Source organism: Alligator mississippiensis, chromosome 7 (assembly GCF_030867095.1).
Source record: "Alligator mississippiensis isolate rAllMis1 chromosome 7, rAllMis1, whole genome shotgun sequence".
Lineage (NCBI taxonomy): Eukaryota > Metazoa > Chordata > Crocodylia > Alligatoridae > Alligator > Alligator mississippiensis.
Window position 1 is genome coordinate 61658145 of NC_081830.1, and position 15286 is coordinate 61673430.

General features: G+C 41.9%; 2 long non-coding RNA genes across 20 annotated transcripts in view; both read left to right on the forward strand.

The window, feature by feature from the left end:
- The window catches only part of LOC109284199 (uncharacterized), a 190123-nt gene that overhangs the window by 30136 nt on the left and 144701 nt on the right, over nucleotides 1-15286 (forward strand). The window lies entirely within an intron of this gene.
- LOC132251431 (uncharacterized) lies at nucleotides 773-14197 on the forward strand. The gene is made up of 2 exons (XR_009463464.1): nucleotides 773-7119; nucleotides 12823-14197. It is a non-coding gene; the product is annotated as an uncharacterized LOC132251431 (long non-coding RNA).

Below are 15286 nucleotides of genomic sequence, written 5' to 3' on the forward strand. Positions count from 1 at the left end.
TGTCCCAATGGCTGCCCCACCCATCCTCACCCCCCCAACTTGCACCCCAAGGCTACCCCCACAACCCCAGGCACCATCACTTAAAAAAAAAAAAAAAAGGAAAAAAAAAGCTTCTGCTTACCTTTGGGGGTCCGGGGCCTCCTGGCAGAGCCCCCAGGCAACACAGGACAGCAAGGGGGGGGCAGGAGGGCCTGGGCTGGGGCCGCTGGGGCTGTCACCCTGCCCCGCACTGTGTGGCCGGGGCCCCAGGCAGCCAGATGGCAGCTCCACCCGCCGGTAAGTGCCGGGGTTTCTTTTCTTTTCTTCTTTTTTTTTTTTTTTAAGTATGGGGGGGGCTTGAGGGGAGGGGCCAGCCAAGGCAAGGGTTGGGTGGGCTGGGGGAGTGGGCAGGGCTGTCGGGGATCCCCCCCGCAATGGTCCCCTCCCCTATCCTCCAGCCCCCTGCCCCTTACTCACCGGCACTGGAGCCCTGGTGCTGGAACATGTGGCCTGGCCAGCCGCATGTTTCAGCACCAGGGCGAGGGCCAACCATGGAGACACTCTGGCAGCTAGAGCGTCTCCATGGAGAACCCAGCCTCCATTGCCTTGCTTTTTTAAACATTGATTTTTTTAGACCCCTGGATATCCAGGGGTGTTGGATATCCCTGGATATCCAGGCACGTGTGGGAACGCGGGGAGAAAATTAGACCCCTGGATATCCAGGGGTCTAATTTTCTCCCCGCGTTCCCACACGTGCCTGCCGCCCTGCTTCAAAGGGGTTTGAGGTGGGGCAAGAGGCACATGTGCACTCGTGTGGACGCGCCTTTATAGGCTAATTCAGAGAGTCATAAGCAACAGTCCCTCTATCCTGTCCTCTACTCATAGTTATATTGGTATTAATCTCAAGTAGCGTTATTAACTTGAACAAACTAATGCTGGAATGGTATATACTTTAGCACCCTTTCTCATGGGGAATGCTTACTTGTTTACTGATGTTCTTATTAAAGCTTATGGTTTATTTCATCAAAAGGTAGAAATAGCAGAAAATAAATGTAATGTTATGTTTGAGTGCTGGGTTTTCCTAAGGTTTCTCTTAAGAGCTGGTCATTAGGATATTTCATTTTACCTGCTTTAGAAGTCCTTTTTTAATCTTCATCTTAAGGAGTTCCATGTGCCTTCACTTTTTTAGGAAACCATACATCTGAAGATGCTTTGGTTAAATCTCCTTTGTCATTTTTTTCATTTGTGCTGTTTTGCCAGTCCAGTGTAATGGCAGTGTTACAGAAATGGAAGAAAAATATTAAAATCAAGGACAAATGGATATATTTTCTAGGGTATAAAAGGCCCTATTCTGATATATTTCAGGTTCACGCGGAGGTAACCCTACAGACTTCAGTGTGTATATAACTGGAGCAGAATGTGGTCCACTGTAACTTTGCTAAAACAAGCTGATAGAAGCTTATGGCTGAAAGCTGAGTTTCCTTCCTTGAGTATTACTTTTTGTTTTATGATGCAGTTAATTGCTAAAGGAGGGTGAGGAGAAACAAACTTGTTTTATGATTATGACAATGGTACACTGTATTTAAACCTTGGTACAATATCAATAAGAAGACAATCACAGAATGGAAGTTTACTGAGATGGTGAACAGTAATTAAATTCTTTGTCCTCAGTGTTGAATTGAAGTAAAGTGCTTTCCGTATTTTCCCCTAGATTTGGCTTTGAATTTTGACCTTCAAAACTTAGTTTGAGACCCATTTCTTTCTCAGGCCTTTGCCTCAGGGATATATATGGGTGGGGGAAGGGATGTAGAGCTTTTTGGTGACTGGGAGTCTCTCTACGGCAGTCTCTTTATAAGCATTTACAAATATTAGTCATTGTACCAACATCTACAAGAAGAAATATTGTGTCTGAAGTAGGAAAAAAAATACATAAAAGTCAGAGGTGTGGAAATTAATCCTTGTCATGAACTATTTAAAAAACAAGACAGTGCCAGCCCCGCCCCACTAAAAGACTAACTCACTGATGCATGACACACATGGCATTCATAGTTTTATTATTAATGTCAGCTTATCCAGGGTTCCAGCTAGAGTATGAAATTAAAGGTGACCTCCAAAGACTATCTAAAAAATTTGGCCCTATGCCTTTTGTGGCTGCTTTTTGAGGTGCAGAAGAAGGCTTGCTATATTTTTGTCTTTTTTTAATTAAACAATTCTTTCCTTTTTCTCAGAAATGTCTGGAGAACCAGGTCTAATCTTTCTGGGATGGAGGGGGAGCTTTCCAGCAGCTCAGAGATGAGCCCACTTGAATAATTCTCATCTGAATCACTTACTGAATCTTCTACTGTTTTACTAGGTTCCCAGTCATTGTTCAGCCTCCCAGCCTAGGTGGAACTTTACTTTCTAATTTAAAAAAAAACAGGTTTTTTTATTTTTTAAAGTGAACCCAGCCCTTCCAGTCCATATTGATCCATCACAAAGAAGCAGATACAGGCACCATTTGGTTCCACTGCAGTTCACTATTAGCAGCACATTGAGGTGAGCAGGAAGGAATTTTTCCATACTGCTTTTTTCTCTAAGAGTTTTCCATGTGCTGAGATTAACAGAGTAATAATTCACCCATTTATGTGCTGCAATATCTCCAGCAAGGGTAGCATTTTAAAATTAAATAAAAATCAGGTTGACTCCAAACCAATTAAAACCTTAAAATTAGTATTTTTTTTTTACTTGCCTCTCTTTCTAATGATTTTTATGATGGGTGATATTGGACAGCATCCTGAAAAACGCTCCCTTAATGGGACCCGAGTCTTACAGGATCAATCCTTTGTTGCTTATAAGGCTTGTTAGTTCACTTTGTCTTCTGAGTAAAAAGAAAATCTCTAGTCTTATATCTCAAAATATTGATGACAGTGAAATAAAGAACCCTGAACTGGATTCTGAGCTCAGTCCATGTCTGGACTAATGTCACAGACTGTTGTTGTTCAGAGGCCTTTGAACCTGCACAACTGATGTCAGTGGGAATTCAACCACTGAGTTCAATGGAGCTCAAAGAAGGCAATTGTCTGAAGGTTAAGCTTGTATGTTGCGTTTGCAGGATCAGTGCCTTGATTTCTGTCTATGTTTAGATTCTTATGCAGCCTCCATCACTTTAGTATATGAAAGTCTCTAATGAATTCATCCTTACAATACCTCTGTGCAGTAAGCAAATGCTGTCAGCCCCATTTTACTGTTTAGAAACTGAAGCAAAGGGCAAAGAGAGATTAAAGGCTAGAGCCACTAGAGCATTGCAGCACCTAGATTTTAGGTGTCTAGCTGCCTAGTGGAATCCAAAACCTTTAGCTCCTTATATCAGGGTTGTCCAACTTCTAAGCAGCCAGGTGTCACAGCAGTATAAACAATTTCCCCCCTGGGCTGTACATCACACTGGCAGGCACCCCCCAGCCCCTGCATTGTACACATGGGTGCCCTGTCCTCAAATTCAGCTTCCTGGCTGCAGGCTGTCCTGCTGCGTTGTGCCATGCAGACACCCTAGGCTGCAGGTTCCCCTGGCACTACAGGTTGCACCCACACTGCTCCATCCTGTCCCTGGAGTGGGGGCAGGAAGTAGAAGCCAGAGGAGAGAGGGAGAGCCTGGACACCCGGGCTGCTGCTGTGGCTGGAAAGATGGGGCAGTGGGAGCAGGGATGGGGTGTGAGGTATATGTGGCATCCAGGCTGCCAGTTGGACAGCCTTGCCTTATACAATACATGGGGAGTATCAGTTGCCTAAAAATGGAAACCCCAAAAGCCTGCATGCTGAACACCTCAACATTAACCAGTAATGTTACCTCTTCTGCCTGAGGGGACTTGAACACTTGCCTCCCATGGGATGCACTAAGCACCAGCTTGTAGAGTTTTCAGATAAAGTACTCCATCCCACCTGTTGAAGCTGTTCCACTGGGGTAGAGATATGGAGAGTGAATGAGTACAAGAGCCTTGCTCAGGGGACTTTGCACAGGGCCACCTCTGGTAGGAGTGCTCAGAGAATGTCTACCAGCCTGGGCAGGTGCCTAGTTTGTAGATCCCACTGGGGCTATGTCATGAGAGATGTGGCAAGCTGCTCAGCACAAGGAGTGCTCAAGTTCACCCTCAAGCATCAGGCAACTTTAGTGTCAGAATCAGAGGTTCCACAGTGTATAGACTGTCAGTACCACCAGGTTTGGATGGCACCTGTGGGGAGGTTTTGAAAATCTTTATATCCTAAAGCAGTTTGGTGCCTGTCCCTCATTAGAGCAAATATTGAACACATAGTTTGAAAGCCAAGTGAATGTTCTAACAAGTGGGCATTCCTTCCCCTGTACTGCAATTTATTTGTGAAAATGTTTGTATCTTTCCATGGTCATATATCATTTCTGACTCAACTTGTTTCCAAAATAACTGGCATGAGACAATCTGCCAGGACTACGGAAAGCCCCTTGTCCTGCATAACTCCCAATCTGACCTTTCATACTCAGCCAACTATGGAGAGCTAGAGAAAGTGTCAGGCCCTCTAAGCATTCTCTCTGGTTAATATGAGAATAAAACTGCTTTCTGAAGCAGTTAACTAACCAAACCAGCTGTGCTGGGTGTGTGTGGAGTGCAAGCTGTGCAGGGTAACACTATTCATCTCTGTTCCTTGCAAGCTTCATACTGCTTTTTTATGCATCCTCTGTCTTCACTGGAAGTCTGAGGCTTTCCTGCCCCCACATCCTGCTATCTGACCCTCCTTTTGGCTTCAGTTCCTGCATGAATGAAATGCTAGATCCAGGGCAAAGGTAATAGGAGGGCTTCAGTTTGTTCAGATCATAATTACTATTTGATGAGTTAAAGGGCCAAGTCATATTTCTGTTGAAATTGCTGAGAGTTTTACTGATGCTTTGTCATAGCACATTCTGACCACCGAAGCAGAGATCAAATTAAGGTGGACTTAATCTGTGTGGCATCCAGGGACCCTAAATAGTTGAGGTACCAACACAACATACTATCTCACAATCCTTCTGTCCTTGCACTGGTGCATGAATCACATTGTAAATGCTTGGTTCCATGGGAGATGTGCATATCCGTTAATTAAATTTATGATATAGCTATTAAACATTACTCATTAAAACTGTGGTTCTCAATCTTTTTAGACTCAGGGCACCCCTCAGAAAATGCCAGCTCTTAGTTTTCACTAATTTGTTTATTATGGAAAAATAACACAGCAGTTTTTCTGTTGCAAAGAACTCAAAATGATCACAACATGTCAGAATTCTTAACACTGTAGTTCCTTATTTGAAATCATTGCGTGCATCCAGCAGTGGCACATAGTTGTGCTGCTGCTGCTTGTGCCCAGGGAATGCTTGTGCATGTGCACTCTGATGCATAGTAAGTTGCCCCTGGTGGGGTAGGAGGTCCTGGGGGCTTTCCAGGGCTCCAGCAGTAGCGATCTGGCATACAGAGCCTGTCTGGCAGCTAGAGTGTGGCTCTGGGCAGGCAGGCTCTGGTTTTGGGTGGCACATGCTGCCACCATGTGTGCCACCTCACTTTTTTCAGATGTGAGGTTTTTTTTACACTGGAATCTTCCGGTGTCAAAAAAACCCACCATGATGCTAATTAGCAGTGCAGCAAATACCTACACGTCCAGTGCATGCAGTTTGCAGCACCACAGATGGGTTTGTGGCGCCACATAGTGCATGTGTGCACTCATCTGGATGCATCCATTGGGTTTACCTTGTGAATCATGTTTGCACACCTAACAGTAATAAAGTTGTGTGGCAACCCACAGCACCCCTCAAAGGATCTCAAGGCACCCTAAGGTGTCACAGCACCATGGTTAAGGATGGAATGGGGCGGAGGGACCTAGTTTCTATTCCTGAGTCAGTGGTGGGGATTGTTCTCTTGTGAATAGGGCAAAGCAGGGCTTGTGTATTCTAGTCCTGGTTTTGAGAAAATAGAGAAAACTAGTACTTGGCATAGAGGACTAGCTGTCAGAATTCCTAATAGCTGTTGCTAGGTGTAAAAAAGGGCATGTCTTCAACATCAGAGGAGAAAATGCGAAGAAGTCAGAATCTCCAGAGCCTTGGTTCTGAGGCAACCAGCCAGCACCTCATCCTCCTCTTAGCAGGCTTGTTTCATCTGTATCCTTCAAGCTGCCTGATTCCCAGTCTCTTGCTCTAACCACTAAACTTGTAGGAAAGAATCTGGCCCTCACATCTGTACATGTTTGGCAACAATTAAATCCATACAAAGGATGTACCACCCGAAGCAGAGCAGTGCTCTTTGAAACTGTCATAAAGAAAACATTTCTCTGCTGAAATGAAGCTGAGTGACCTAGTTCAGCTCTAGCAAGAGCTCTTCAAATGCCTCACTCAGCAGACACAGTGGTGGGTCAGGCTGTGGCTGAATCATCACTTTTAGTTCAGCAGAGGTTGGAGCTTTCACACCCTTTTGATTTCACGGTTTTTTTATTCATGTTACACTGATTAAAATAAAGTTTTGAAATAACTGGAGGAACCGGGTGTCTCCTTTTCTTAACCCTTTTCTTGAATACATCACACCAAGGGAGTTAACTGTGTGGTTAACAAGTCCTTGTCCATTCTATTGTTGGGTTACAATTACACAGCTTGGAAGGAATCTTAACAAGACAGCTGCCCTGAGTCTTAGCAATCACCTTTCCTTTGTAGAAACAGCACATCATAAATGATTCATCATTCTAAACAGATGAGGGCCAAAAGCTTCACTGCCTTGTACCCTGTGGAACTCCATTTCTTTCTTAACACTCCTCAACATTGTAGGCTCCTGCTCTCAATTACAAAAGGTGAATGCACCTTGTGTCCTATGGCCAGGGTTTCTCAAGGGAGAGATCTATTTGTGAAGCCAGGTGATGACTGAAGCAAAGAAAGGATCCTTCATGTACAGATCTCTGCATCTCCATCCATTATTTATCCTCATCCCCAGCTAGATGATAGAGAATCCCTCCATGTTGTCTGGGGTCAGAGTGCTGGGGGAGGGGCTGCTAACTGAGCATAGTGCAGAGGTGGGGGAATCATTCTTCAACTTCATGCCAGTTAAACACACACTTAGGGAAGCAAAGGCAGTCTGATCAGACAGGACATCAGAATAGGAGGATTTCTTATCTCCAACAATGGTAAGCACAAGATGCTTCTTAGATGGTGCCAGAAACCCTATAGTGGACAGTTACGAGGTGTCTTACCCATAGGCTAGTCTCCATCTTTGTTTATGTCATAACCCTAATCAGTAGCTAGATGTTTGAATTGTCCATATAAATATTTAATATTCTGTTTATTTCTCTGCATAGCTCCTTTTTTCCCCTCCCATCAACAGACTAGGGATCATCATGGCCAAGAACTCGGGGTCCACCAGAAGTCAGACCCAGAGTACAGGCGTCTGTGCAGATTGCCCTGGACACATGCTGATCCCTGGAGCGTTATCAGATGTGGGACTCAGACCCTTATGGGGAAGGCAAGAAGTCAAAGCCCACTCTGTATTGAGACAAATGGAGGAATCTCTGTAAAGAATTCTCTTAGGAACTTTTTCCTCCAGATTCCCACTCCTACTAGTTATTTACTACAGGGAACGATTTGGGCAGTGGTGTTCACTTTCATGTGTCAGTACAGGAATTAATTAGGGCACAATCTAACTTAGCAGTGGGAACTGGTCTCTATTAGGATCACAGATCAGGTGTGGAGTCAGGGAGAAGCAGAGCTGGAAGGAACCTCAGCAGGTCATCTAGTGCATCTCCTCAAGGCAGGATCATCCCTGACCCAACCAGCCCACTCAAGGATTTATATAGCCTGCTCTTAAAAACTTCCAAGGATAGATATTTCACAGCCTCTCTAGGTAGCCTGTTCCAATGCTTAACCACCCTTGGAGCGAGAGAGTTTTTCCTAATATCAAACCTAAGTTTCTCTTGCTTCAATTTGAGACCATCGCTTATTGTTCTGTCCCCTGCAGCATGGATCAGAAAGCATTGTACTATAGCTGAAACTTTCCTTAAGAAAAAGAAAGACATCCTTCAAAGAAAAAAAAACAAGTGAAAAGCACTATGTAGCACTTAAGGCAAGACTGAGCAGCAAGGTAAGAGGAGTGAGAGGGCAGAATACAGAATTAGCCTAACAGATAATGAAGCAGCAGTTTTAACATGCTTTATTATGTCTGTCTAAAAAAAGAAAATCTGCTATTCCAGTGAACTTGAATATTGGAAAAAAAACCCTGCAAAAATAATTTGACACTCATGCTTGAGGTAATAGAACACAGCCTGTAAAATGGTTGCACAAAGCCAGCTTTGGTCTGCTTTAAAAAGCCTACAAAATATATATGTTTCTGGTAGATACTAATCAAAATCCTTTTCACCTAGGCATCACTTATCATCTGTAGGTCCTGAAGGCTCAGATTTCCTTAAGTCGCCACTGGTTCATGGAGCCTTAATTATGGGATACTTCATCTGAAATGGGACTTTAGTTTGGAGGGTGGAGACTTGGGACTTCCTGAAAATCAGGCCCTGAAAGGTATCTGGAGTTAGGTATGCTTTTAGTTTCCCCATTTTACAGATGGAGATATGAGGTACAGAAGGGGGGTCAAGTAGTTTGCCCAAATTTACACAATATGGTAGTGGCAGATTCAACAACAGGGCCTAGTTCTGACTCCCAGCCCTGTGCTCAGGTGCAAAATGCCAATTTATTTTCTTCAGGGCAGATATTATGTCCATACTGTCTATGAGCAGAGAAAGGCAGTTTGCTGTGTTAGTCTGAAGTGGGGCAGAAGGTAGAGGAAATTTATAGCATGAGCTTCAGTGAGCCCAAGCTCACTTCAACAGACATAACTTCTGAGTGCTTTTTGGTGTGATTACGTGAGAGAGAGTCTCTTTCCCTGTGCCACAATAGGGAAGGGAGGATTAGTTAGGAAGCTCCTATGCTTATTTCTTAGGTCTGCTTACTTCATGACTGTCAAGAGGAATTTCTCATTGGAGACTTCACCTATAGATGCTCCTCTCTTTGATCTCACTTTCCAGGCTTGCAGAGGACAATGGCCAGGCCACTGATTTTTTTCTGTGTGCACTGTTTGACTGACTGTGTTTGTTTCATTTTGGATTTGATTGTCAGTGTGCAATATGTAATTGGTGTTTTAACTTTCTGAAATTAATAAATGGTATGCATGAATTCCTAACTGTTTTTAGGCAGATTCAGATTCAGTATTTTATGCAAATTAGCTAATTAGCAATCAGTTTAAGAAGAATAATGGGTCACAAAATGTTCTAACTTCAACAATTTTAATAATTGCAGTTTAGTTCTAATTATTTATAATAATAAAGGGCTGGTTAATTTTATTGTAGCATGCTTTTGTGAAAATAATTAAGTCTATGACATGAGACTTCACGACCACATTTGCTTCTGATTTGTTGCTGACTAATATGAATATTAGTGAAGTATAAATCCGGGAGGCTGTAATATCTTAATGGGTCAATTTTATTTGTTTTTTCACTGTTAGTTTAAGCTGCCCTGAGCCTTCTTTAGGCAGGCAGTGTAGAATCAAATACATACATACATTGAAGGGGTTTTTTAAATATTTGTTTTTAAATCAGTATTGGCTAAGATGAGTTTCTTCTAATCTGCCTGTGAAATCAGTCCAGGTAGTAAAATTACGCCTTTGTAGGTAAAGTTAAGAAAGTGTTTTCCTGGCTGAGTCATAAACATAAATCTTTAAAGAGAATGTCCTGAACTTGTTTTATTAAAAAGCCTAGTTAGAAATGTTATTTGTTTCTGCTCGCCCATTTGTTGAAGGGTCTTTAACATGGGGGCCCTCCTTTTCTGCTTTTGCCTACTGTTTGCTGCCAGCTGAGTTCTTGTTTGAATTCTGCTGCTTTTAGTAGTAAGCAACTTTTTGCAGATCCAAGTGAGGGGCCTGCACGGTGGAACAGTGGAACTGCTTATTCACAAAGTGCTGTCAAATGCACAAGGAAACAGAATGATAAAGAAAGAAAATATTCTTTTCACTCGTTTGTTTTAGTTTTATTTGAGAGGCAATAATATTCAAATGAAAATGTGACAGATGTTCTTTCTCTCTCTTGCTAGCATTACTGAAGTTCCTCAGTGATAATATTACATCTTGCTAATAATCCATATCCTGGGTTGTAACTTATATCTCTTTACCTAACAAGAAAGCTACTTGCAGCTCTTACATTTTTCACGTTTTCCCACCTGGGGCAGTGACTAAGATGCACCTAGCTATTCCAGGAATACAAAAAAAAAATACACATCTTAATAATTTCATACGTGTTGAACCATACTTTCAGAGCATAATTCTTCACATTCTCCCTACTGTCACAGATCAGACTAGTTAGTGTTGATGCTTTTAAGAATCTCAGACTAAACAAATGAGGATTTCCTTTTTATTAAGTGTCCTGTTTCCTTATTTTACTACTTTTAGCTCCAAGCTAAAGATACTGCTTTTGAATCAACAATGATTCATCTCCCTACAGCTGTATCAGCAGCCTGCCTCCTAGGGTTTGTTTGTTTTTTTCAACAGTCTTGTCACCTGTGTTAAACTGGTTTGCTATAAAAATGCATAATAATTAATAATTCCACTTCCATTTCTAGGTCCTCTGATAGCTATTGCTCTTTAGATAATAAAAATTCTGGAGGTTTGTTCCTTTAAGCCTAACATCAGTGAATAGTTAAAGAACAGTAAGCTTAATTTTCTTTGTTACTGAGAACTCTCTGAAACTTAGGTGTTCTTACTCCAACTTTTCGGCAGTGGAATGGTGCAGTTATGTATTTATGGACAAGTGACTGTGTAAGCATTCCTGTGACCTCTGCGTTACAGGCAGCTGGAAGTGCAGATGGAAGCTATGTGCATTAGCCCCAGGGGGTAGGGGGAGCCTCACATTACATGAGTGAGCCCTCCAGCCCTATTGCTGATAGATAGAGCAGTGGTGATGATCATTCAAAGGAGCAGCATCCAGGCTGTGTAGGGTCAGAGGGCAACAGCAAAGGATGTAAGATAATGAAGGGAGAAGGGAAATCTTAGAGAAGACTTTTCCCTGCTATTTTCTTAGAAGAGAGTCTGTGGCCCAGAGCTTTATCCTGAAATCTGGCTGAACATTTACATAAATGCTTATATGGAACATGCTTTTGAGGACACTACAAGTTATATCAACATGTAACTACCATCCTAGACAGGCTAATGCTAAAGAGTAATTTCCTGGAAATCAATACTCCAGATAAAAATGTTTTGCATTCCTTTTTTGACAACATCTCATAGTTCATTCCCATCTTAAAATATTTTTCAGCCGATCACTGACTCCACTGGAGTTACTGTGGACTTTCATAAGTACAATGGACAGTAGAATGGATCCCTTTGTAAAGGTTACTTGTGGGAAGGGAACAAAACAAACCTGAAGTGTAACAGATAAATGGAAACTATGTTTGAATAAATCAGTGTCAGATAGAAGGAAGCATTCCACAAACATATAAGAATAGGTATCAGTGTTTTACATTGCTATGGCTAGAGTACAGCCTAGCACACAAGAGTACAGGAAGTAGGAATCTCAGGTTAGATAATTTTTTTTGCTACTGGTTGGCTTTGTGATGTCACTTATTTGCCTTGTGCCCCAGTTTCCTCCTTGGTCATATCTATGTGAGAGATCTCAGCACTCCACCTGTGATTCCAAGACAATGGCCCAGCAGGAAAAACCCCAGTGGATGAACCTGGGACAATGAGAGAGAGAAAAATAGCTTAATCTGAGGAACTATTAACCAGGGTCAAAATTATCAGATGTGAGCTTAACCAAATGGAAAGGCCTTGCCCTAAGCAGTTGGCAAACACGGAGGCAACACCATACATTAATTCCTGAAAATAAAGTATTTCTGGCTGCAGGTTGATCTATATGGAACCAGAGACTATCCACAGAAATCAGAGAGAGTCTAGTAAATCCAAATTGCTGTAAAAGAGCAGAGAGACAGAGGGGCCTAATTTATTTTCTTTCAATTTTTTTCCATCTAAAGATTTGTTGCAGTCAATTTCCCTTCTACCTGAATCACATACTGGTATTTCCCAACAGGCTGTTTGGCTAGACAAGAGTTGGTTCCAGTGACCTCTGGTCCTGGCCAACCTTCTGGTCTGATGGTGATTAATAAAGTGATGTGATTAATAAATAATGATTAACAAATAAAGTAATTGATAATGATAATAATGTGATGATGATGATAATAACGTGATAGTGATGTGTGATTAATAGCGATAATAAAGTGATAGTGATGGTTTCTGAGAGATGCTTGAGATCTAATTAGAGGGCAGAGGCATTATTATTGCTCAGAATTTTTTTGGAACCTGCCAGTTAATGCAGTATAGAAATGATGGTGACAGAATTAATTCAAGAAGGTTAGAGAGAAATCTGCCTTCTTGCCTTGGAATGAGAAGAGAACATGTAGGATGTTACTGGGGGATGGCCAGATATAGGACAGACCCTAACCAATGAATGGAAATTCTCAAGGCGTAACAAACAAGGCAGAAATTTCAGTATTGTTGCAGCTTCTAGGGACATTTCTCCTAGTTCCACTGCTGCAGGCTTGCCAACAAGTAAAAATTATTTATCAAATAGAAACCAAATAGCATTTTTTTTCACTGTCATTTGGTTGGTCAGTACAAGTGATGGAAGGGATAAAATGCCAGGGTACACAAATCCAAAACTCTCCTGAAAATATACATCTTTATACATAGGTCTTTGAGCCATCCAAACACAAACACGGATACAGACAGCTAAGTATTAACCCTTTTTCTTGTGTATCATTGGATTGCATTTTAACCTGTTCTCTATGTTCCTTGATTCAAGGTGACACCTTGAATTGGAGAAGTGATTCAAGGACACCTTGAGGCCAGCCTGAAGAAATGCAGTATTAGTATCAATAGCGGGGTCCTGAGAGTCAAGCACTGAATCATCCCCAGTAGTGCCATGATGTACAACAAAGCACTGATCATTCTTAGCAAACTTACCCTTCTCTGGGGGCAGATAGATGAGAGAGGGAAAGAGCTGTGATTCAACATCACCAGATTCGCTCCTGCCTTTTGAAACTATTTGCCACATCTGCAATAAAACATGCCAATCTTGAACTGGTCTCATCAGTCATCTACAAACTTACCGATGACCTCTATTTACTGGAAGACTGTCATCCTTGTATTGAGGGGCTGCCAATGACAATAGCATCCTTTAACTGTCTTGTCAACTTACAAGTCACTTAGGGAGCTACACATTGATTGAGGAGATACTGAAGAGAGGGTATTTACAATCAGTTCTTAACAATTTAAGACTTTGATACCTCCCAGTCTCCCCAGGATGTTTACCAGGTTCTTGCTGCATTTCAGGTTGGGCCTGACCATCAAGAAATCCCTAGAGGGTTTTCCTTCCATCCTAAAACATCCAGGAAGTATATAGCTTAGCCCACACAACATCCACTGTAAAGACTATGTGGTAAGTCTCTGTCACCAGAGAGGTGACCAAGCCTGCTACTCCTCCTCGAAGAACTGGAGAAGGAAGGTTGCAAATTAGACCTCTCAGTTCCTGGTAAAGATGAGAGAAAATATTTGAAAAAAGGGCAGGGCCTCTTTTGGATCTTGTCTGTATATCTGAATTCCCAATATTTTGAAGCTTTGCAAATGTGTTTGGAAATTCAAAGTAAAATTGGCTAAATTTACTCACTCTGCACACAAGACATCCTGCTTCTTGGGGAGCCCCAGCCTCTCCTCCAAACTGTGTCAGGGACATTCTTGTGGATTCTGGCTGCCTTACAAGATCCCACTGCCTTGGCAGGAGTCACGTGCCTCATATCATCTCACCTCACCTCCTTCATAGCCCTTTCCTTTGTGCCATGATTTTGGTTTTGGAAACAGAAATGCAGTGTTTCAGGATAAAATACAAGTGGGAGTAGGCTAATCTCTCAAATGGAAGGAAGGCAGACTCTCCCTATTGGCTGTTGTCTTTGTCAACTCCTGTTTATTGTTAGTGGAAAGTGACAGTGTATTTAATCTTGTGGTAGGAACAAAGTCCCCCTTTAAATACAAAGCCCTGCCTTAGTAGAGCAGCTCCTCAGAGAAGGTTGCCAGCAAAACAGCCATGGAAGTTCTCATTTATTTTTATGCCTGATGCTACTGTCAAAATCTTTGTTAAAAATTATTTTGAATATTTAATAAATATAATTTCAATATTGTGAGTCATTAGAACCCATCATTTTTGCTATGTGTTGTCACAATGTGTTCATGTTTTATGCCAGTGTGCCAAGCATGCAGATTAGTAGTTATGGCCATGTGAAGAAATAGGAATGCACTTGCCATTCTACTGACAGAACACTCCTTTGGATGAGCATTCCACTTGGATGAGACATGAGACTGGCTTCCTTCTGCCCATCATCCGCGTCTGTCTGGGTGCCAGTTAAAGACCCCTTACTACTCTTTTAGAAGAGTTACAAGCCTATTTATAGAGGCATATAACTTACACAAGTTGTCAAATGCTTTTAAAAAAGAGCAAGTGGGGAGACTGCAAAACTGAACTCTTGTCAAGTATTTTATATTTCAGAACTCTCTTTCTGGGAGAAGAAAATACTTGTGTTTAATAAAATGAAAGATGGATTAAAACACCCACTAGATCTAAGGGGGTTTTCCAACCAGAGTCCAAACTTCAGGCTCTTTTGTATCATGAGTATTAACTAAAATGCTAAATCCAAACATCCCCAAACTCTGCAGGAGTTTGAAGTCAGATCTAAGCTATGGAGCTTTCAGCCACCTCTGTTAAAATAAAAGAAACATTTATCTGGCACAAGAAAAAAAAGTTTGGAAAAGTGTGACAGAAGAGAACTTCTGTCATCTGTCTCTTTTTTTTTTTATTTGTCCTTCAGTGCTTTATAAATCTGTCCTCTCTGGTATGTGAAGTCCAATGTTCATGGACATTGTCCATGTCATTCCGCCTTTCTTATCCCCTGGAACCTGGAAGAAGTGATGTGAAAAAGGTTCCCACACTTCAGTTCACAATTATAGTAGTAACAGCCAATTAAGGCCATTAGAAATTTTAAGAATGAGATTGGGGCAAGGGGTAGCAGTGCATATTTTGTTCAATAGCCCCTTTTTTCACTAGTTATCCTAATGTGCCATGATCCAGGAGTTAAGTTTTTCAGTGAAATATGTAGTATTTTGTACTGTTCCACTCAGTAAATGTTTTATCACATGCCATGTCTTATGGCCCTTGCTCAGTGTTTGAAGGATGCTAATTATGACAGCCTGCTGGACAAGAAGAAAAAGTGCAAGAT